The 23,885-nt window shown below is 40.2% G+C and overlaps 1 protein-coding gene and 1 long non-coding RNA gene across 3 annotated transcripts in view; one reads left to right on the forward strand and one right to left on the reverse strand.

Moving 5' to 3' along the window:
• Nucleotides 1-10,584, forward strand: part of LOC129480980 (uncharacterized) — a 37,530-nt gene extending 26,946 nt beyond the window's left edge. For both annotated transcript variants that reach the window (XR_008657209.2, XR_008657210.2), the window contains exon 5: nt 10,282-10,584. This is a non-coding gene — a long non-coding RNA (uncharacterized lncRNA). The remainder of the gene's footprint in view (nt 1-10,281) is intronic.
• Nucleotides 1-23,885, reverse strand: part of LRMDA (leucine rich melanocyte differentiation associated) — a 1,130,865-nt gene that overhangs the window by 700,797 nt on the left and 406,183 nt on the right. The gene's annotated exons all lie outside the window — the stretch shown is intronic.

Genomic DNA, 23,885 nt, shown 5'->3' on the forward strand with positions numbered 1-23,885 from the left:
GGTCCTAAATGAAACTAATTTACAACATTTCCTACCATCCAATTAACCTCTTTTCCAAAAAGTGTTGTTTTTTAAAATATCTGTTGCAAAATAGGCTCCTAAATGAATATAATTTCCCACCAACCTTTTACCAAAAATTATGTGTCACTTCATACCTAATATATGCAGATTACAACAACTCTTTACAACAAACCTCAGAAGTCAGAGTTTTCAGTCTCTGTTTTTTCTCAACTTTTAAAATCTTGGTTTTCACTGAATTCTAGTGAAGCTTGGCTTCTTAGGCCTGGCTGGAAGTTAAGTTGAGACAAGATGATGAAATGGCTCAGGGCCTACTGCCAGCCTTTTTTTGGATCCTGCCATAGCAAACCACTCCAAAAATGTCAGCCCGCCTGATGGGGTCTGAGTTGTAAGACAAAGAACATGAGGATATCTGTTCTACAGAAGCGGGTGGGGAATTGCCCACTCCAATTTGGACCTTTCGGAGAGCCTTCTCAAGGCCCTTCCTAAGGCTACAAGTCCTGGATCTCAATCGAAGGGACCTTCTTCGTTTCCTGAAGCAATGCTACAAAGGTGAATTACTTAAGAAACAATTAGGTGCGTACACAAAGCAATTTGCAGGCAGCCTTACTCCTTCAGCTTTCTAAGTGAAGGGCCTTTCAAGGCTGATTTATAACACTGTCGTCTTCAGAAGGCAAAATAATTAATAGGAGCATGGACTTCTAATTTCAGTGACTTCCAGAGAAAGTGGATTTCATTTGATTTATGACGGCCAGTGACTTTGCATTTTATCCGTTCATTCACTCATTATTTATGCTGATGGCCAATTTCAATGGGTCGCTATCATCTAACTCGCTACTAATCAAAGAGAATTAGGGTTCACTGCATTATTTAGAAGTCGCTAATTTATCTTCAGAACAAGTAGTGAGAAGAGTTTGGGGCCTTCCACAATAAAAAAAAACTGAACAGCTGGCTGAAGCCAGAAAATTTGGTCAGCATTATAAATGAGTTTTATCAGGGGTATTGCAAGTTGATGAGTTTTGAGTTGGAAGGAAAGAAGAGGAAAAAAAGAAAAAGAGAAAAGCCGGGAGGCAAGACCCAACAGGATAAGAACAGAAAAACATAACAGTAAACACCGAGTTACCTTTATGGTCTGAGTAGCCCAGCATCACAGAGGACTAATCTAGTTCTTTAACCCTGAGATTTAAGCATCTATATTATCGTAATATTAAAATATCCCAGCACCCTTCATGTCAGCTCAATAAACAAGGATGTTTGTGCTGAAGTAACCAAGGTTCCCTTGTTTCTCATTTTGAAGTCATTTTAATATGTTCTAGACACAAGATAATGGATCACATTTAAACAAGAGAAAATTAAGTCCCATCAGCAAGTAATAATACCCAAACATATTCAATCATGTTGAACAACAACCACCACCAAAATGATCCTCTTCTAGGCAGGGTTAAAAAAACAACTTTTTTAAAGCTGTTATTTTACTTTTAGAAAGACCCAACTTTAAAATATTTCTGTGTCATTTCTCATAAGACAATATGTTATCTCATTGTTCATGCCTTCAAACCTCTGCATACTCTGGTAGCCTCTGCCCAGAACACTACTGTTTCAACTCCTGTCAAATGAATTCCTCTTGTCTTTCAAGTTTCAGCTTCCAGATCTGTCCAGACAACCTTTCCTCTGCTCCCAAGGCTCCAAAACTTCCCAGTTACCATCCTGATTGTCTGTATTTTCCAGTAGATTACAAACTCCAAGATGGCAGGAACTGAATGATCTTAGCTTCTAACCCCCAAACCCTGTGTATTAGATGAACCACTATTTTTTAATATGTTACTGTTTTGACTTTGATGTTTTCTATACCACTCAACAGCCATTCTCTCAGGCCAAAGTGTACCTCTTGGAAACCCAGATGGTGGTATATGAGCAACAGAAAAACACTAGATTCTTACCCACCCAGTAATTCTTGGGAGCTTAAAAACTGAGAAGAAGGAAAATAATAAGTTTTTAACACTAAGTTTGAGTGGGAATGCCCAACTCTTGAAGCTAATAGTGGAGTTGACAGCTTGTTGGGGCACCTCCAGCATACACCAAAAAGGAATGAAAGACTCCTAAAATAAAAGACTCCATCATTTACAATTTTCACAATAGCCCTACTATACTTTTTAAAAACCTCAAATAAAATGAAAAAATGGTTATAGACTAATATAAATGTAATCTGCAGTTTTTAATCTTTTTATTCCCAATCAAGAGACCTCTTTTCAGCTTATACTGGGCTCTCTTTCTAGTTTATGTCTGGCCTGATGCCAGACCATCAAGGTGCTCATATAATAAATATGGTCTTATTAAACTGAATAGACTATCCATGCTGAGTTATGATGATGGAAGTTTCTATAATATGAAAACACCATGTTTATCATCATAATGATCTAAAATAAAGTCTAAGATACCAGCATTTATTTCCATCCCATTTCACAATTTATATGCTACCACAAGTAAAACAACACTCAGCAAACATGAACCAGTTTACCTTCGCACTGTCATCAGTTGCTTTCAGCTTTGGCTACAGACCCAGCAGACAACTAACTAATACTATAACTAATACTGAACTACGTGTAAAAAATTGACACTGTTGGTTTCCAATCTTGCTTTCCTTCAGTAATGGTTTTTTCAACAGAACTACTTAGGACTTTTTAAAAATTTATTTTAAATTTTGGGGTACCTGTACAGGATGTGCAAGTTTTTTACATAGGTAAACGTGTACCATGGTGGTTTGCTGCACCTATCAACCCATCACCTAGTTATTAAGCCCAGAATGCTTTAGCTATTTTTCCTAATGCTCTCCCTTCTGCAACCCCACCCCCTGAAAGGTCCCAGTGTATGTTGTTTCCCTCCCTGTATCTATGTGATCTCATTGTTCGGCTCCCACTTAGAAGTGAGAACATGCTGTGTTTGGCTTTCTGTTCCTGTGTTAGTTGGCTGAAGCTAATGGCTTCCAGCTCCATCCATGTCCCTTCAAAGGACATGATCTCATTCCTTTTTATGGCTTTATAGTATTTCATGGTATACACGTACCACTTTTTTTTTATCCAGTCTATCATTGATGGGTAATTGGGTGGATTCCATAGAACTACTTAGGGCTTTCTGAAGGCCTACAGAACTGCATCAGTCAGGGTCAAACCCAGAAAATAGGAACTGCTTCAAGTGTTTACATAAGAAGAAATGCAATGCTGGGAACTGAATTTACAGCAAGGATATACAGCACAGGAGAAGCAAGAGTAAGAAGGCATTACCACTCTCAGACTGAAAAGACAGTGGGGACACTGGGACGAGGGTCACCAACTAAAACTAAGCCCTGGTAGGCCATGTCCTCCTATAGGAGGAGTTGGAGCCACAGCAGAGATCAGCCCATGCCAGAGAAGCTACCAGAGGCAGAGAAGACAGGGACAGATACCCTGGCTTACCATTTGCTCCACCTTCCAGTCTCCTGCCAGGGCCTCCCATTGGTCAAACCCAATAGGAAGCTGGCTGGTCAAGGAGCTTGGGAACTGCCCCCACAGATGACAGCCCCTGTGATAGACAGCAAAGCAGAGTAGGGGCAAGAATGGGTCTAAGGGCAAAACAAGCCACTTTTCCCTCCCAAGGAGAAAAGAGGATGTGCCAGATGGAACTTACACAGAAGAGTGATGCAGATGGCTGTCCTCTTCTGCTCTTGCTCTTTCTCCCTAACAAGTGTCTATGGTCTGGGCACACAAGATAATTAGAGAGGCATTAAGGTAACAATGCCAGTGGGTAACACTTAATGCATCTGGGGTATTGTGAAGATTTATGAGCCCAATTCTCCCTTGGAATTTGGAAGTAAATAGGCAGATGCCTATGAATACCCAGGAAGAGGGAGGCAGGAAAAGAAGAGGCTAGTCCTGGGTGCCCAATGCTGGATCACAGTACCAGGCCTCAGCATAGCACAGAGGTATGTTTACAGGCCTGCTGAATAAACAGCAGGCTCTGGTAGAAAAGCTGCTCATTCACCCAGTGAAGCAATGGGCCTCCACTCCACAACCCAAAAGAAAACCCATACTCTACATCATCACCACCTTTTACTTTGTTTCTATGATTTTGACTACTTTAGTTACTTCCTACAAGTGGAATCATACAGTATTTGTCCTTTTGTGACTGGCTAATTTCATTTAATTAAGCCTAGAGGTTCATTCATGCTGTAGCATGTGGCAGGGATTTCCTTCTTTTTTAAGGCTGAATAACATTTCATACCACATTTTCTTTACCCATTCATCCATTGATGGACATTTGGGCTGCTTCTACCTATTGACTATTGTGAATAATGCTGCAGTGAACATGAGTGAGAAATTGTCCCTTCCAGATCTTGCTTTGAATTCTTTCGGATATATATACAGAAGTGAGAGTGCTAGATCATGCGGTAATTCTACTTTTAATTTACTGAGGAACCTCTATACTGTTTTTCACAGCAGTTGCATCATTTTACATTCCTTCCAACAGTACACAAGGGTTCCAATTTCTCCATATCCTCAGCAGTACAGGTTACTTTCTGTTCCTTTGATACTGGCCATCCAAATGGGTATAAGGTGATAGCTCATGTTTTTTATTTTCTTTCTCTTATGATTAGTGATGAATCTTTTAGAGGATGTCTTTCCATTTATTGGTACCTTCTTTGATTTTCCCCTTATGATTAGTGATGTTGAATCATGTGATATTTTCATGTGCTTGTTAGCCATTTGTATATCTTCTTTGGAGAACTTCTATTCATGTCCTTCACCCATTTTTTAATGGGGTCATCTTTTTGTTATAGAATTGTAGAAGTTCTTTATATATTCTGGATTTAACTGTATATATATGATTTACAAATATTTCCTCCCATCCCATAGGTTGCCATTTTGTTCTGTTAATTGTTCCTTTGATGTGAAGTTTTTAAGTTTGATGTAGTTCCATTTGTCTATTTTTGTTTTTGTTGCCTGTGCATTTGGTGTCATATCCAATATCATTGCTCAATCCACTGCATTGAAGCTTTCCTCCTATGTTTCCTTCTAAGAGTTTTATAGTTTTAGACCCTAAGAGTAAAACTAAAACTATAAAATGTTGAATTGATTTTTGTATATAATATGAAGTTAGGAGCCAACTGTATTCTTTTGCATATGATTATCCACTTTTGCCAACATCATTTGTTGAAGAGACTGTCCTTTACCCATGGTGAAGTCTTGGCACTCTTTTTGAAAATCATTTGACCATACACACAATGGTCAATTTCTGAGCTCTGTATTTGGTTCCAATTGTCTATGTGTCTGTCTTTATGTCAATACCACACCATCTTGATTACTGTTGTTTTGTAATATATTTTGAAATCAGGGAGTGTGAGGCCTCCAACTTTATTCTTCTTTTTCAAGATTGTTTGGACTATTCAGGGTTCCTTGAGATTCTACATGAATTTTAGAATAGCTTTTTCTATTTCTGCAAAATTGCCACTGAGATTTTGATCAAGATTACATAGATTTATAGATCATTTTGGGTAGTATTGACATTTTAACAGTATTAAATTTTCCAATTCATGTACACAGGGTATCTTTCCATTTATTGGTACCTTCTTTGATTTCTTTTAGCAATGTTTTATACTTTTTGTACAAGTTTTCCACCTCCTTGGTTAAGTTTATTCCTAAGTATTCTTTTTGATGCTACTGTAAATGGGTTTGTTCTGCTTTGGCTTTTGTTGGTGGTGGGGGGTTTGTTTTTGGTATCATTTTGGTATTATTTATTTATTTACTTTGCCTACACTCCACACTTAATATGGTGCTTTGCACATAACATTTGGTGCTCATGAAATATTTGTGGAATGAATAAAAGACTTAATGAAAAATGAATTTGTCTCCAACTAATCTAAACGGCAATGTTAGGAGAGTTAAGACTGCTTCTTTCTTTCCAGTACTATGACCACCTTGGGCAGTTCCTTTCATTTCAGCCTCAAGCCTCAATTTCTGATTGTTTATATTGATAAAAACAATTTTACCAAATGCAGTGAAAACGAGGTTAAGCCTATGACTTTTCTCATTATTTGGCTTTTGCCTTTTGAGACTTGCTCATTATTTGCTTTACTTAACAAGTCCTTCTTTCCCTTTAATGATTTTGAATGGTTGGTATGAATTTACTCACTAAGCTGGGTGGGGTCTGCTTATATCCTGCTTAGTTTAAAGAGAAAATCTCATACACACACACACACACATATAAGTAACAAAAGCAACAGCGTTTCTGCAAGAAGTAAATGCACTACTTCTTATTTAGGAGGTACCTAGCATTTTCATACCAGTTTCCCCATGGAGATTCTTCATAAGCCTGGCTTCAATATCCTAAGGAGTGAATTCCTTAGGCAGAGCAACAAAGTAGAACAATAGCAGCAATGATATACAACTTTGGGGCTAGGCCAACTTGTGACTATATACTCCAAATTGCTAGAGGAAAATCTTAGATAGACTGAGAAAAATTTTAAGTGTTAAAATTCTGCTATTACCATTTCCTCTTACTTCCAGCTTCTTCTCTCTGCCCCCATGTGGTTCTTTTATTAAAGGATGCAACACAGAGGGCCCTTTCCTGTTTTTTCTCCTCTCTATCCAAGTTACAGGAAATTCAACAAAGCCGATTTCCCTGTGTGACATAGTTACAAAACATGTAGATGTGCCGGGGGGGGAGCCATAATCAAACACTCAAAATAAGAGAACAGCTAATGGTGCAATCGATGGCCTGACTCCTGGCTAAAATGGTCACAGAGCTCCTTCCCTCTGCAGCTACCTTGGCATCCTGGCCTTCTCTGAAAAGAGATGCAAGAACATGGCCTCATTGTCGTGATAACTAAGTGTCCACCTGAAGGTGGGAAGGGAGCATGAGACTGCCAAAGGCAGATGAGGGACACAGAAGCCAGGGAAACACAGGATGTGTTGCTGGCATATCATGACAGCCAGGCAAAAGCTGAAGAGTGGGAGTTTTTGAAACAAATGCCAGTTAAATGATCCATTCAGTTATACTTGATATGTCTGGTATAATATAGCTTGTTCCAGATGTCAAATAATATTGCCAAACCATGCTCACTAATGTGAAAACCATTGTTGCTGATAAGCCTAAGTGTTGTTGAATTTGTGCAACAGCCACCCATCTGCAAACAAAATATTGCATTAAAAAAAAAAAAACCCATGGCTCATAATTTAAGCCGACAAAGGAATTGACTGAAAAATGTAATTTATAAAAAGCAGCTTTCCCCCAAGAAACTTTTGTAAAAAAAAAAAAAAAAAAAAAAATCACATTTACACATTTAAGTTATATTCAATTTTATACAAAAATTATAGTAATTGTCCTTCACCTAACATGAATGTTATAATTATACTTTCAGCATTGCCACACTTCAACATCCAGCCATAAGAAAACTATGGTATGTTCACAACCAATGCTGGAAGGAACAAATAAATTTGCAGCATCTGACGTGACCCCTTTAAACATACAGCTCTAAAATATCCATTGTTCGTAAAATTCATAAAGGGCTGCATATGTACATCCCAGCTCACTTTTCTATTCGATATATATGAAAATGCAATTTACTGTATGTCAAATGAAAAATGCAGTTTTCAAATGCATTGACAACAGGTGCTAGTTAAATGATCAGACGCTATTTGTTACCTAGTCCCTTACTCTCATTTGCAGCAAGATAAATTGCATTTTAGGAGAGTAGTGCGATCTAAGGGGTCTTGACATGTTTTTATTGATTTGCATAGGTTATATGCATGTATTCCTGTTTGTAGGCAAATAGTGCCACAAGTAAATTCAAGGCACTGTGCCTGTGTTTAGAGAAAATTGGAGTCATCACAGGGGAGCCAAGATGGAGTGAGCCTGGGTAAAAGAGACACATCCAGCCTGCTGGAATCTCAGAACCTCTATTAAGATTTATAGGCTGTAGGATTCTTTTGGGCTTCAACATTATTCTTAGTAAACCCTTTCTGTCTTCTGTTGTTTATAAAAACTGGCAGCTTTAGCAAAGACAGAAGCTTAAGTTGTAGGTAGCACAATTTAACATAATAGTTCTCACCTGTCCTCCAAATAGCCTAATGCTGATTTTGCAAAAGGAAAAGAGAAAGGGGGAAGAAAAGCCACACGAAACCACATACCATAGGCCATTGCTCTGACACGGATGGATTTGGCTGTCACTACCGAAAAGCACTGGTGAAATTTGATTATATTTCTAATGTTAAAATTTACTAACTTTTTAGACTCCTGGGTTCCATTTCTCATTTGATTTTTCATTTTGTTATCTCAGCACCATCAGGCCCATCAAAGAGAGTAATGCAGTAATTAGCCCAGGGAGTCACTCACTCAGAGGGGACTTTTTCATCTACAGGGGCTTCTCCTTTCTGCTGCCACTACCACAGCCCAGCGAGAAGGGCCCTCCTTTCTATTCAAGACTCCCTATCTCATACCTCTGGCACTACCTCCCCTTCTCACCTTTCCCCAGAGTGTTTGCCTCACCCTGGGGAGTCTGAACATTTGCAAGGGCATGAATGACCTTACAACATCTCCTCTGCTATTGGCTTATTTTAAATTTTGTGTTGCTATTTACCTTTTCACCAGTATAACAACCTTAAAGATTCATTAGTTTAACCACAAGGACCTTAAGGGGTCTGAGTTTCTAGTTCCCACTGTGCCAAGCACATGTCTTGCCCACAGAAAGGGTCTGATACGAACGTTTTAACATGACATAATAATGAGCGCTGCCTTTGCACAGGGATTTATACTTTTCAAAGTGCTCTCCTCCTCATCCTCTCCTCTGATCTTCACAGCTGAGGTGTCTGATAATCATTATTATCATTCTCACTTCGCCTGGGTTGAAGGAATTTGGCAGGAAAGACACAGGAAACTCATCTAAGTTCCCAGCAGTTTCGGGTAGAGCAAGCACTGGCACTCAGGACCCCTAGGCCAATGCTTGTCCCCCTTCTCTATACCACGCTTATCACATGACCTGACTATCCTTCAGGATGGAACTCAAACCCAGCTTCCTATGTGCCATCTTCCAATACAGAAAATAAATTATTTGTTCACTCTCTGAAATGCATTTCCTCATTTTAGGAAACCATATGCATTGAGCTAAGCACATGAAGACATGTTCAGAGATTATTTAGTAGCTGTGTCCATAATGTTCAATAGTCATGCCTTATTTCTTCCCTGAACTCATTAATTCATCTCTTCAAACATTCTTAAAAGCCTATTTTTTTCCCAGGCATTGTGCCAGGCCCAAGGAAACAAAATGAACGAGAGAGGCTTTCTGCCCTCAAAGAGCTTGTGCTCTAGTGCTGTGGCTTTCCACCTCTTCATTTACTTATTTACTTACGTATTTTAGAGACAAGGTCTTGCTCTGTTACCCAGGGTAGACGGTAGTGGTGCCATCATGGCTCATTGCAGCCCTGACCTCAAGGGCTCAAGCGATCCTCCGTCCTCAGCCTTCCCAGTAGCTGGGACTGCAAGCTCATGCTACTACCCCAGGTAATTTTTTTTTTTAAAGAAACAGGGGTCTCACTGTGTTGCTGGACTCCAGCTCCTGGGCTCAAGCCATCCTCCCACCCTGGCCTCCCAAAGTGCTGGCATTATAGGTGTCAGACACCATGCCCCACCCTTTTCCACCTCTTTTGGCCATGACCCACTTTATATTTGACATGGTGACCCAGCATGTACACACATACAAACGCGCTCCCATCTGAAAGAAAAACTTCATAAAACAACATTCGCCATACCACATGCAATGCACTTTGATATGTCCTGTCTTTTAAAATTCTCTTTTATTTCATTTATTTATAAGATGCTGTTTGTAACCCTCTAAATTGATTTCACCAAAAACTAGTGGATCATGACCCACAGTTTGCAAACCACTCATCTAGTGAGACTGTGAAATAACATAGACCAGAGGTCAGCAAACACTTTCTGTAAAGGACCAGAGAGTAAATACTTCAGGCTTTCTAGGCCAAGTGGTAAAATCAAGGGTACTATGGAGAAACTAACAAGAGAAACAAATTCCTTTGCCAAATAAATTTTACTGACAAAATTAAAAATATAATAAATATTGAGTATAATTTCTTATAACACAAGCTTACTAATGAGAAGCACAGAATTTACTTATGGACACTGATATTTGAACTTCATATCAGTTTCATTTGTTACAAAGCATTCTTCTGATTTTTCTCAATGATTTAAAATGTAAAAACCATTTTTGCCTTGCAGGTATATGAAAAGAGGCAGCAGACCATAGTTTGCCAACCCCCAACTTAGAGTAAGCCCAGTTTTCATTGATAATGTTAAAATTTCAATGGTTTTCATTTCAATGCCAGGCATGGAGAAAGACTCAGAAAAATGTGGATATCTAAATAACCGAGGAACTTTAAACAAGCGATGAGTTCAGCCCCATCATCTCCATCTACCAATGAAGAAACAGAGACAGACAGGAAACGTGACTCCAAGCCTCCACAGCATGGAGACCAAGATCAGTTCTGGAGCAAGCAAACACTCACCACTCCAGAGGCACCAGCAGAGATGACTATTCATTCCAATAAAGAAATTTTCTTTTAGAATGTGCAGCTTACCAAAAAGTGCCAAAGCCAACCCTCCTTTCCTCTCAGCATAACACTGATCACCTACAGGGTGCTTGGATCTCAAAGCGGCTGAACTGTCATCACCAGGCTTGAACTAAGTTACCACCAAACCTCATTCACAGGTTAAGTCTTCACGGTGTAACTAGTATCAAGTGGGAAGACAAACCACACCATTCAAAGTCTCCACATATATACTCCACTTTCCTGTGCATTTGGCCAAGTGCCCAAGCAACCAGAGGGAACAGCAGGGCTCTCAAGGTTTGGGTGGCAGCCACAAGGTAGGACTCAGGCTCCCAGGACTGGCTTTAGTCGACATGCATATGCTCTTCCTGAGGGCAATCATTCATACAGACAAAACATAGCATTCCTAACTGCAGGTATATTTAAGTTCGATAATAAACCATAGGAGATCCACAGCTACTCAAGGCCTTTAAGGACACATGTTCTGCACTTGAGAGTGAGAAGGCCCATGGAAGGAGATGATTAAAACACATCCAACATGTAAATATGTTATCTTGTCCTCTTGCTAAGGCTTCAGGAACCGAGCATGTTACCTCTAGAATGTGGGCTCAATATTAGCTAAAATAACACTTCTCTTTGCTTCAAAGTGAATGCCTGGCACTCTGGTCTATGAATTCTGCTGAAGATGAACCCCAGAGCTACAGCATGTATGAGCACTGTCACAAAGCCCTGGCAATGTTGGCAATTTCAACTCAGATGGGTCTCTATGACAGTAGAGATATTGGTCTTTAAACAAAAGCATACATAAACACACTTAAACTCAACATGCCAATTCAAAGCATAGGCAGACAGCTGCCATGGTCAAAAAAGTATATGTAACAAGTTAAACAAATTTATGATTACCAGTAGATAGTTTGCATTTTGAAATGACTTACTACGGAGTTCCTCACTTCTGCCTTAGGGTATTCAGGATCCCAATAACGCTTATTTTGAATGAAGAAAGGCGCAACTGTAAAGTTATAAGTTATTCTTCATAGTTCATTAATAGCAAGACAAAGCAATATCTTATCTCAAGCTCTATATGAGAGTTTCACTGCTTTCTTGTAGGTTTTTTCCCCTCCAGTTTGGTCTGAAAATGAACAGATACATACAACACACGTGCGTGCTCGCTCATGCGCACACACACAGAGACACACACAATGAAAACAGATACAGCTTCACAGACCCAACATATCTGGCACTAAATGTGAAGCTCTAGGCAAATAGACCATGAGGATTTAAGCAGATGTTGACAACTCCCTAAGTGAAAACTCTATAAAGAGAACTCATTGTTTAATAGATCATAATTCAACATTCGTAATAATTGTAGGATGCTTTTCAGAGTTCACAAAATGCTTTTACTTAGACCAACCCTGGAAAGGAAGCATTACCATCTTCATTTCACAAACTGGGAAATGAGGTTAAAAAAGAGAGGGTTCTCAACCCTTTGGTGGTAGTCAAGGGCCTGAGGGATCAAGATGAGAAGCCTGGACTGTGCTTCCAAGTGAAGGAAGGCCTGTAAGGGTATGTAGGCCAAGATCTATGCTAGCAAAGGGCCAAGAAGTAAAAAGGAAGAGAAGGAAGGGAAAGAAGTAGAATTGGATGATACAGGGTAGGGTCAATGAAGTTATGCCAATAGGGAAAAAAAGTGTCTACCTAGCTGATGTCAGCAAACAAATTGTAGCATGTCATAAAAGTCAGATGTGGCCAGGCGCAGTGGCTCACGCCTGTAATCCCAGCACTTTGGGAGGCTGAGGCAGGCAGATCATGAGGTCAGGAGGTCAAGATCATCCTGGATAACATGGTGAAATCCCGTCTCTACTAAAAATACAAAAAGTTAGCTGGGCGTGGTGGTGGGTGCCTGTAGTCCCAGCTACTCGGGAGGCTGTGGCAGGAGAATCGCTGGAACCCAGGAGGTGGAGCTTGCAATGAGCCGAGATCGCGCCACTGCACTCCAGCCTGGGCAACAGAGCAAGACTCTGTCTCAAAAAAAAAAAAAAAAAAAAAAAAAAAAGTCGGATGCATCCTAAGGAGTAGAATTGGAAGGTAGCAAGTTCAAAAGCCATAAAGCTTTTCATTCTCCTGCAGATCCAGATAATCTGCTAGGTAGCAAACAGGGTGATAAGGCAGTTAGGGCTACTGCAAGATGAGTGAAAAAAAAAAAAAAAAAGGAAAAATAAAAGTGGTATTCTGCACTAGCTGTGCTCCAAGGCTGATATCACGTTATGGGAGCACAGGGAACTGATGTGTCTACATATCCTCCCCATTCTTGCATGCCCTTACTTCTTCAGAAAAAGAAGTGCATTCAGCAGAATCACAACACATGCACTTTGTTTGTGCTTATTAAATAAAAAGAAAGGATCACCTTCAACTATATTAATGATGGACTGGTGGATGAAGGATGCCTGTGAAAATTCACAACATCTGTTTGCTCCACTCTCTTCTCAGCATGCTGCACCTATTTCTCATGCTTAATGATGCTCAGCCACTCTGCAAGTTTTACGAACAAATGTGTGTTTAGCCACATTCATCATTCTGAATGAGCATTCTTGATGAAGCCTCCACTGGCCTGTTTCGCTCTTTCTGCTACACTTTAACAAATGACAACTGCTCTACGTATTTTTCATTTGTTAAAAATAAAAAGCTAAGTGAAGGATAGGCCTGGAGGATTTTTTCCCCTTCCCTTTGACTCCCCCAAACCCTTCAGAGCACCATCCATTGCATTTCTCCATCCACCAGCTTGCCCACAGTCTTTGGGGTTGGATTGCCACTGGTCATAGCAAGTTGTGCTCTCCCACCTACTAGAATCCATGGATTGTCTCTCCTTTCCTGATCATCTACCACTCTTGGAATTTCTGTCACACAATGCACTATTTAAATACACGTCTTCACTCTTCACTGGGCAGGACTTTAAACCAATATAGGTTGGCAAGAAACCAGGAAATACTCTTTGTATTACCAAGAATGCTTAAAACGTATGTGATCACAATGTAGGAAACAAATAAATGCTTGTTGAATTAAGAAGTAGTAGCTCTTTCCAGGTCTCCCGAAGAAGCCAAGATGCAGGCTTGGTTTTGACAAACAAGGCAATATTTACATTATCATAAACTCAGACACTTCAGCCAAAGCAAGAGGCTTGACTTTTTCATCCCTGAAAAAAACCTGAACTCACAGTCTGGATGACCTACACAAATCAGGTCAAGCCAGCTAGAATCCAAGAGTTCAAAGCTGGCAAAAATATGAAAATATGTTAAGAAATAATCTTTCAGAATTTATTTTCAAGTGATTGTTTTATTCTGGTCATTTAATTAGAAGCATGAAAAGCAAGAAAAAAAATGTTCCCTGTATAAATTATTCAGAATCATTGGAAATCATATTTCATAAGACGATACACAATACATTCTTCTCTGGATTTGCAATGCTGGATATTATATTAGTATTTGTATTTCATTTGACTCAGCATGCATTGCAAAGCACTTTACAAATGAAATAATCATATTATATATTCGATAAAGCCACACTCATATATCACCAGTTTTAATCACAATGGTTTCTGGCTTTTCCCCTCCTGATAATGTTATGGACATTTGAAAAATAGAACATTTCAGTCATCAAATTTAGTTGATTTTCCTGCCCCTAACCTTCTTTAAAATGCCCCTTTAGTCATTGTGGTTTTTATATATATACTTCATTTACTGAATTGAAAATTTTTACAGTTGAAAAAACAATCTTCTGAGATCAGGTACAAAAAGCCTTTAGGACATGTCTACCCAACAACAAAAAAAGCTAACTAAACCTTAGCAACATAGTTAAGAAATTGGTAAAAGAGTAAAAATCAAGAAACCTTAACCAGAAATCCAACACCATCACACAAGTATTTACTAAGGTCCTGCGCCACAGATTCCCTGAGAACCATGGTCCACACCAAGGAGCCTTGGAATTTTTTTTTAATTTTAATGTGTAAATAGTAGATAGTAAATATCTATGGGGTACATGAGATATTTTGATACAGACATACAATGCATAACAATCACATCAGGGTAGACGGGGTATCCATCACTTCAAGCATTTATCTTTTCTTTCTGTTATAAACAATCCAATTATACCCTTTTGGTTACTTGGAATTCTTGAGCCTTCAAATCCACATGTGTCCTAAGCTTGGTTGAAGACAAAATTTAAAACATGTATTACAAACACATGTAAATTAATTTTGAACTGGCACCATTTTTTGTCCATTCTATTTTTTAACAACTAAAATGAAAGATATGACAATTGTCCTATAGACAAACATGAAAATGTTTGACATTTCTAAGAAGACCTTAAAACCTGAAAAAGTGTTTGATCATTCAATGACTCGTTCAAATTCTTTCTCCTCCTCAAAGATCTCCCCAACCACTCCAGCTTACAGAGAGTATCCTCTTCTCTGAAATACAGGAGTAGTGACTATCTGTATCACATAATTTAACCCCACCTAATACTATCGCTCATGAATATTTTGCTATATTCTCTCCACAATTAGAATATGGTTTTACAAAGGCTTGGAGTTTCAAGCCTTATACATCTCTTACATCAACACTCAGCACTATCTTGAGTACTAAATTATCTCTATCTATATCAATATCTATATCTGTATCAATATCAGTATATCAATATAGATTTCTATGGACACTAATTTATATTTTATGTACCCAGTGAGTCTATGCTTACATGTACAGTTAGATAATTTTCCTATTCATTCTTTCTACACATATTAAGCCCTCCTCTCCAGTTTTATGTACTATGAGAGATGCATAGATGAATAAATATCTCAATGATGTTATAATGCACCTGAGAGAAAGCATGCATTTAAATTCCTACTGTGGCCAATGCTGTTAAAAAATTAAAGACTGAAAATTCAACAGGGGTTTAAGAGAAAGAAAAGATCATTTGGAGAGAGAGGAAATAAGAGGCTTTGTTTGAAAGCATGGTATTTAAGCAGATCCTTGAAGGACTGAGAAGATTGAGAGCAGGTAAAGATGTGGACAAGAATTTCCAGGCATAGGAAATAACATGAGTAAAATTACAAAGGCTCAAAGGTAGGGTGCTCATTTGTGTGCTGAATAGAAGATTCCTCTTTTAAAAAACATAAGATTTAACCTAGCCTTGCAAAGCAGTTTAGAAAATCCTAAGGCCTACCAGAGGGACTGCTTTTCAAATTCTCATCATCATACTTACTGCCCTTTAGCAACAACAGAAATACTGTATATGAGTCCCCAGTGGTATACAGTCCCAGAGGACAAGCTGAAAAACTAAATGTCCTCTTCTGAATCCTCCTAGACTCAGTGCTTAAATTCCTTGACTTGATTTCTTTGAGGCCTCTTCTTCAGTTGATTTCCCTGGCTTGCTTGTGGAGGACTTAGCATCAGACATCACCTCCAACTCTTTTGAGCTCTATAACATGTGTTGGCTGCAGCAGCCTTCTGTGCAGCTGCAAGAATCTAGCAAAAGCCAATGTACATTTTCTCCAAAGGACCTGCTTTCTCCTACTGGAGACACGGACCTTTGGAAAAATTTCCCATCCTTCCTCAGCCATAACTTCCACCCTAGAGAACATAAGAAACCCTTTACTCAGACCTCACATTGTACCATTTAAGTCGCCCTGAAGCCCTACACTAAGAGAGTGAGGGGTTTTTTTTCTTATTCAGTGCAAGTGCCTTCTAAGGGAAACTGTGCTTGATAATGCTTTTCCATTGAGTTTGATGAGCATCTACTGTATGTAAAAGGCCCACAATCTGGCAAGAACGACAACAGTAAACTAAGTCACCGCAACTGAATTTAGCACTGAACTGCAGCACCATTTTGGCTAATTCACTCTAAACTGTTCAGCAACTAAAACTCACCATTTCTTATTTCCAAAGAAGCACCTCATTGCAATGAAAGCCCAGAACCAAAGAAGCATAAGAGTGGAGAGTCCTTAAGGGCCTTGGCCATCATTCAGTTTAATCCCCTCACTTTACAACTGATGAAATTGAGGTCCAAAAAAGCAAAATGGCTTGATCTAAGGCACAAAACCTTTTAGTAGCCCAAGCGGGACAGAAATCTAGGTTTCTGACTCCCAGATTAGTTCCTTCCACTACTACGTGCTGTCTATCAACCTTCTAAAAGTTGGGAGAACTGAAATAATAGCAGTGTGGTAGGCTACATAACACCACCCCAAATATGTCCATGAATTTTCAGAACCTGTGAATGTCACTTCATATGGAAAAAGGGACTTTGCAAATGTGATTGAGTTAAAATTCTAGAGATGAAAGGATTACCCTAGATTATCTGGCTGGACCCAATGTCATCACAATAGTCCTTACAAGAAGGATGCAGGAGGAGTGAGTCGGAGAAAACAGTGATATAGTAATGAAAACAGTAAACTGAGAGATGTGCTTTGAACAAGGAGGAAGGGGCCACAAGACAAGGAATACAGGTGGTCACTAGACACTGGAATGCGCAGGAAACAGATTTTTCTCTCAGAGGCTCCCAAAAGAAATAGCCTTCCCATCACCTTAATTTTAGCCCTGTATGTCTCATTTTGAACTTCTGACCTCTAGAACTACAAGACAACAAATTTGTATTACTTGTAGGCTACTAAGTTTGTGGAAATTTGTTGCAATGACAATAGAAAACGAATACAGATTTTACACTTATAAATAGAGTGCTGCTGTAACAAATATCTAAAACAGCAGAAGTGGTTTCAGAATTTGATAGTAAATAGAAGCTGGAAGAATTTTGAGGAGCATGATAGAAGAAGCTTACATGGGCTTGAACAGGCTGTTAGTAGAAATATTGGCATGAATGACTCTGCTGGTGAAGACTCAGAAGGAAGCGAGGACTGTCGCAGAGAAACCAACAATGTCTTAGAGAATGGCCAAATCGGCCGGGCACTGTGGCTCACGCTTGTAATCCCAGCACTTTGGGAGGCCGAGGCGGGCGGATCACGAGGTCAGGAGATCGAGATCACGGTGAAACCCCGTCTCTGATAAAAATACAAAAAAATTAGCTGGGCGTGGTGGCGGTCGCCTGTAGTCCCAGCTACTCGGAGTGGCTGAGGCAGGAGAATGGCGTGAACCCAGGAGGCGGAGCTTGCAGTGAGCCGAGATTGCGCCACTGCACTGCACTCCAGCCTGGGCGACAGAGCGAGACTCTGTCTCAACAACAACAACAAAAAAAGAGAATGGCCAAATCATCATCAACAGACTATTGGTGGCAGTATGGATGTTAAAGTCACTGCTACTGAGAGCTCAGAAGGAAATAAGGAACATATCACTGGACACTGGAAAAGGATCCTTATTTTTTAATGGCAGCATTATTTGCTGAATTGTGTCCTACAGTTATATAGAAAGCACAACTTGAAAGCAATAAAGTTGGATATTTTTCTGAAATTTCCAAGCAAAGTGTTGAAGGTCCAATCTGGTTTCCTCTTGCTGCTTATAGTGAAAGGCAAGAAGGAAAAGATAAGTGGAGGGAAGGGATGTTAATTAAAAAGGAGCCAGGACTTGATGATTTGGGAAATGCTCAGCCTATTCAGATTGCAAAGGTTAAAATTAGGAGGTTCACTGCCATGAAAGCATACTCTAGAAAGAAAGCCAGGGTATAAATGAACACCCTTTGGCAAATAACTCAGAAGGATCAAAATATCAGAGTATTCTTTCACACAGAAAGCTCTTTGAAGAGATTAGGCATGTGACTGGTGAATCCCCTCAACCATCTCAACAGAAGCCAGAAATAGACATAGAATTATCCAGAAAAAGCTATGGAGGACACTTTTGTCTCATGGAATGAATCCCCATGACATACATTGGATACCACAAGTTTTTTGAGAATGTTATACTAGCAGAAACACTGTCAGCTTAGAATAAAAGGGATAAAAAGGATAAAATGAAAGAAGGCTGTAAAGCAGGCAATTTCTACAGACAAGAAACAGGCTGATAAAACTACTCAGCTGCAAACACATCCTACCTTCACAAAAAAGGAAGGATGACCCAGGGGGTGGAGCCTCAAGCCCAGAATGTAGAAGCTCAAATCCAGAGTGCAGGTCCTCAAGCCACACAGAATTATTCGCAGGTCCTGAAACCTAAAGAAGCTTGCCATGCCACGAATAAAATTGCTTGGGACTGGTGACTGACTCCTTTTCCCTTTCACTGTATCCCTTTTAAAATGGAATGTCTATAAACAGTCTCCTGTGCCTGTCCCATCACTGTATTTTTGGGGCAGACAACTTATTTTTGATTTTACAGGTCCACAGATGAAGAGTAATTTTCACCAAGAATGGATTACACTTAGTTGCTCACTCATACTTGATTTAAATTATTGAGATCATGAGATTTGTTATTTTTAGCTGATGAGATGTAGATGAGGTTTTAGACTCAAAGCTGTAATGGCTGAAACTTTTGGTGACCTTGGGATGGGGTGAATGTATACTTCATGTAGGATTGATGTGAATTTTGGAGGGACAAAAGGAGAATATATCTGTGTTATTTTTGCCCACTAAGTTTGTTGCAAATTGTTACAGCAGCAATGGGAAACTAAGCAAAAAGAGAAGAGATCATCAAAGGAGGAAAAGGCTCCAATCACAAATAATCTTACTTATGGAGAGATCACAGCCCTTGAAAGTACCAATGAACAAGATACATCTTCTTGATACACCACCTTAATAGGCAGAGACCTTAGAATATGAGATGCTCTTCAGAGTGTCTTTCAGGCTTTAATATATGGTTGCAATATCCCTACAAAACCCTTCTTTTTCTTGTACCAGTCAGGTGATCTATGATATGCCAGAAATAGGATAACTGTTTTCTGATTAAAATTAGGATGCATTAAACAATGTCTTTTGTGCTATTTTCTGGTGCAAGGGGCTGGCTGGGAGATTCTAAAACTAGACATCAAGTTGTTGAGATTTTGACATTTCAATAATTTAGAGGACAAAAGGACAACATATTTTGAAATGAGATAGCCACAGAAAACCTCTGATATGTGATCACCTTATTTAGCCAGGAAACTAGGGAGAGTATGTGAAATGGTTTGACTCTGTGTCCCACCCAAATCACACGTAGCTCCCATAATTCCCAAGTGTTGTCGGAGGGGCCCAGTGGGAGATGACTGAATCATGGGGGCAGGTCTTTCTCGTGTTGTTCTCATGATAGTGAATGGGTCTCACGAGATCTGATGGTTTTAAAAACGGAAGTTTCCCTGCACAAGCCTTCTCTTTGCCTGCTACCATCCACGTAAGATGTGACTTGCTCCTCCTTGCCTTCTGCCATGATTGTGAGGCTTCCCTAGCCACATAGAACTGTAAGTCTAATTAAACCTCTTTCTTTTGTAAATTTCCCAGTCTCAGGTATGTTTTTATCAGCAGTATGAAGACAGATTAATACAGTAAATTGGTACCAAGAGTGGGGTGCCACTGAAAAGATACCTGAAAATGTGGAAGCGACTTTGGACCTGGGTAATAGGCAGAGGTTGGAACAGTTTGGAGGGCTCAGAAGAAGACAGGAAAATATGGGAAAGTTTGGAAATCCCTAGAGACTTGTTGAATGACTTTGACCAAAATGCTGATAATGATATGGACAATGAAATCCAGGCTGAGGTGGTCTCAGATGAAGATGAGGAACTTGTTGAGAACTGGAGCAAGGGTGACTTTCATTATGTTTTAGTAAAGAGACTGGTGGCATTTTGCTCCTTCCCTAGAGATTTGTGGAACTTTGAACTTGAGAGAGATGATTCAGGGTATCTGGTGGAAGAAATTTCTAAGCAGCAAAGCCTTCAAGAGATGACTTGGATGCTGTTAAAGGCATTCAGTTTTAAAAGGGAAACAGAGCATAAAAATTTCAAAAATTTGTAGCCTAGTGATGCAGTAAAAAAGAAAATCAAATTTTCTGAGTAGAAATTCAAGCCAGCTACAGAAATGTAAGATGGAACCAAATGTTAATAGCCAAGATAATGGGGACAATGTCTCCAGGGCATGTCAGAGGTCTTCATGGCAGCCTCTTCCATCACAGACCCAGAGGCCTAGGAGAAAATGGTTTCATGGGCTGGGCCCAGGGTCCCCATGCCATGTGCAGTCTAGGGACTTGGTGCCCTGCATCCCAGCCACTTCAGTCATGACTAAAAGTGGTCAAGGTACAGCTCGGGCTATTGCTTCAGAGGGTGGAAGCCCCAAGCTTTGGCAGCTTCCACGTGGTGTTGAGCCTGCAGGGGCACACAAGTCAAGAAATGAGGTTTGGGAACCTCCACCTAGATTTCAGAAGATTTATGGAAATGCCTGGATGCCCAGGCAAAAGTTTGCTGCAGGGGTAGGGAGCTCATGGAGAACCTCTACTAGGGCAATGTGGCAGGGAAATGTGGGATTGGAGCCTCCACACAGTCCCTACTGGGTCACCACCTAGTGGAGCTATGAGAAGAGGGCCATTAGCCTCCAGACCCCAGAGTGGTAGATCCACCAACAGTTTGTACTACGCACCTGGAAAAGCTGCAGACACTTGATGCCATCCCACGAAAGCAGCCAGGAGGGGCGCTATACCCTGCAAAGCCACAGGGGCAGAGCTGCCCAAGACCATGGGAATCCACGTCTTGTGTCAGTGTGACCTAGATGTGAGACATGGAGTCTAAAGAGATCATTTTGGAGCTTTAAGATTTGACTGCCCTGGCCGGGCATGGTGGCTCACGCCTATAATCCCTGCACTTTGGGAGGCCAAGGTGGGTGGATCACGAGGTCAGGAGATCAAGACCATCCTGGCTAACACAGTGAAACCTCATCTCTACTAAAAATATGAAAAAAATTAGCCGGGCGTGATGGCAGGTGCCTGTAGTCCTAGCTACTCGGGAGGCTGAGGCGGGAGAATGGCGTGAACCCAGGAGGCAGAGCTTGCAGTGAGCTGAGATCGCGCCACTGCACTCCAGCCTGGGCGACAAGAGTGAAACTTGGTCTCAAAAAAAAAAAAAAAAAGATTTGACTGCCCTGCTTGATTTTCATGGGGCTGGTAGCCCCTTTCTTTTGGCTAATTTCTCCCATTTAGAATGGCTGTATTTACCCGATTCCTGTACTCCTATTTTGTCTAGGAAGTAACTAACTTGCTTTTGATTTTACAGGCTCATAGGTGGAAGGGACTTGCCTTGTCTCAGATGAGACTTTGGATTGTAGACTTTTGAGTTAATGCTAAAATGAGTTAAGACTTTGGGGGACTGTTGGGAAGGCATGGTTGGCTCTGAAATGTGAAGATATGAGATTTGGGATGGTCCAGCGGCAGAATGATATAGTTTGACTCTGTGTCCCCACCCAAATCTCTTATAGCTCCCATAATTCCCATGTGTTGTGGGAGGGACCTGGTGGAAGATGATTGAATCATAGGGCAGGTCTTTCCCATATTGTTCGCATGATAGTGAATGGGTCTCACAAGATCTGATGGTTTTAAAGACAGAAGTTTCTCTGCACAAGCCCTCTCTTTGCCTGCTGCCATCCACGTAAGATATGACTTGCTTTTCCTTGCCTTCCACCATAATTGTGAGGCTTCCCCAGCCACGTGGAACTGTAAGTCCAATTAAACCTCTTTCTTTTGTACATTGCCCAGTCTCAGGTATGTCTTTATCAGCAGCATGAAAACAGACTAATACAGTGTACTAATGTACATGAAATCTCAGAATCCAAGTTCACTAAAATGCAGGCACTTGGAGACAGGGCCCAAACACCTGACATACACAAAGATCAGCAGGAGATGTAGGGTCAAGTCCAGCAGAATAATATGAAATGACCATCTCTAGCTCCTGAGCATCTACTGGGTTACTAGAGCTTCACACAGGCCATTTTGCTCACAACAGCCCCTCAAGGGAGGGTAGATGGGGAAATGGACGTTTAAGGTGGTTAGATACATTTTCCCAAGTAATGCTCATAAGCAGGTAAGTGGCTGACCTAGGGTTCAAAAATGCTTCCCACTCCATCATGCTGCAAAATAACGATCCAGTGATAACTAATCAGAGAAAATCTATGATGAGAGGAGGTGGAAGGAGAGAAGCCCTTTCACTGCACACTTGGGATGAACAGATGCTTATAAAGTGAATAGCAGAAAAACATCTTTTCACGATGAAGTTGGGATACAAGCAGTCAACTGACATCTCTCAGCAGCAAAAAAAAAAAAAAAAAAAATGTGGCCTATTCAAAAATGTATGCTATTCCACATCCACTCAACAAACATTTGTTTTGCAGGCCAAGTGCTGAGCATGGTACCAACCAAAATTTGCCATAAGACAGTATCCCTTACCCTAAAGAATATACAAGCCAGGGGAAGTATAGATAGACTTAATTAACATATCTGAATCCTCCTTCAAACCTAAGATATTTCATGAATGCTTTAGAAGTGTTACTAACATATTCTAAGGGAAAAAACAGGAATAAATATATTTTATTCCTTAAAATAACAGAATTGACCTTGAAAGTTGACTCAGAACACCAGATTTAGGTAAAAATAAAGCAGAAAAACATTATTTTTTAACATCCTAGAATTTTTCCTTTTTTCTTTCCTAAAAGTGATTTTTAAAACTGCATTCTCAGAATTGGGGCCAGTAGAGAGAAGCTGCAGGGCCACAGACAGCCCATTAAAACAAAGACAACTGTTCTCCCAAGAGCTTTGCAGCCGTGATCCAGGCTGCTTTGCTCCTTACCAATGGAAGGGTTCAACTGTTGAGCTGGCCTTGGGTGGATGCCTGCTTTGGTGTGGAGCTGAAGAGGATGGCCTCATATCTCTGGGATTCTTCTGGAACATCATCTCATGGGAAGGGCTCAGCACACCATCTAGAGCCATTCAGCTCCAACAACATTCAAAGAATGTCCATTTTGCCAAGACTAACTTTTGAATTTTTGCTAAAAGTCATCTCATAACACAGAACCTAGATAACACTTGTTCTCTAAATAGAGCTGAACTAGTCCTTCACCTTGACTGGCTGCAGCACCTAAGAAAAGCCTGCAGGCTGAACGGCAGGGACAGCTGACCCCACAAGGCTTTTCCCACCCCCTTGTTTCCCCAATTCCACATCTCACTTATCTCTCTGGCTGAATAAATTACAAGAAATACCTCCTTCAAAGACCTATAATAAAAAGAGATTCAAGAGGACAATGCCAAAGTGGAGTAGCATTCATGAGAACTCTGAGATGGAAATTCCCAGTCAGCCTTAATGCTGGAGAATTTACTTTAGGATGTAAAAATAACACGTACTGCT

Source organism: Symphalangus syndactylus, chromosome 4, assembly GCF_028878055.3.
Source record: "Symphalangus syndactylus isolate Jambi chromosome 4, NHGRI_mSymSyn1-v2.1_pri, whole genome shotgun sequence".
Lineage (NCBI taxonomy): Eukaryota > Metazoa > Chordata > Mammalia > Primates > Hylobatidae > Symphalangus > Symphalangus syndactylus.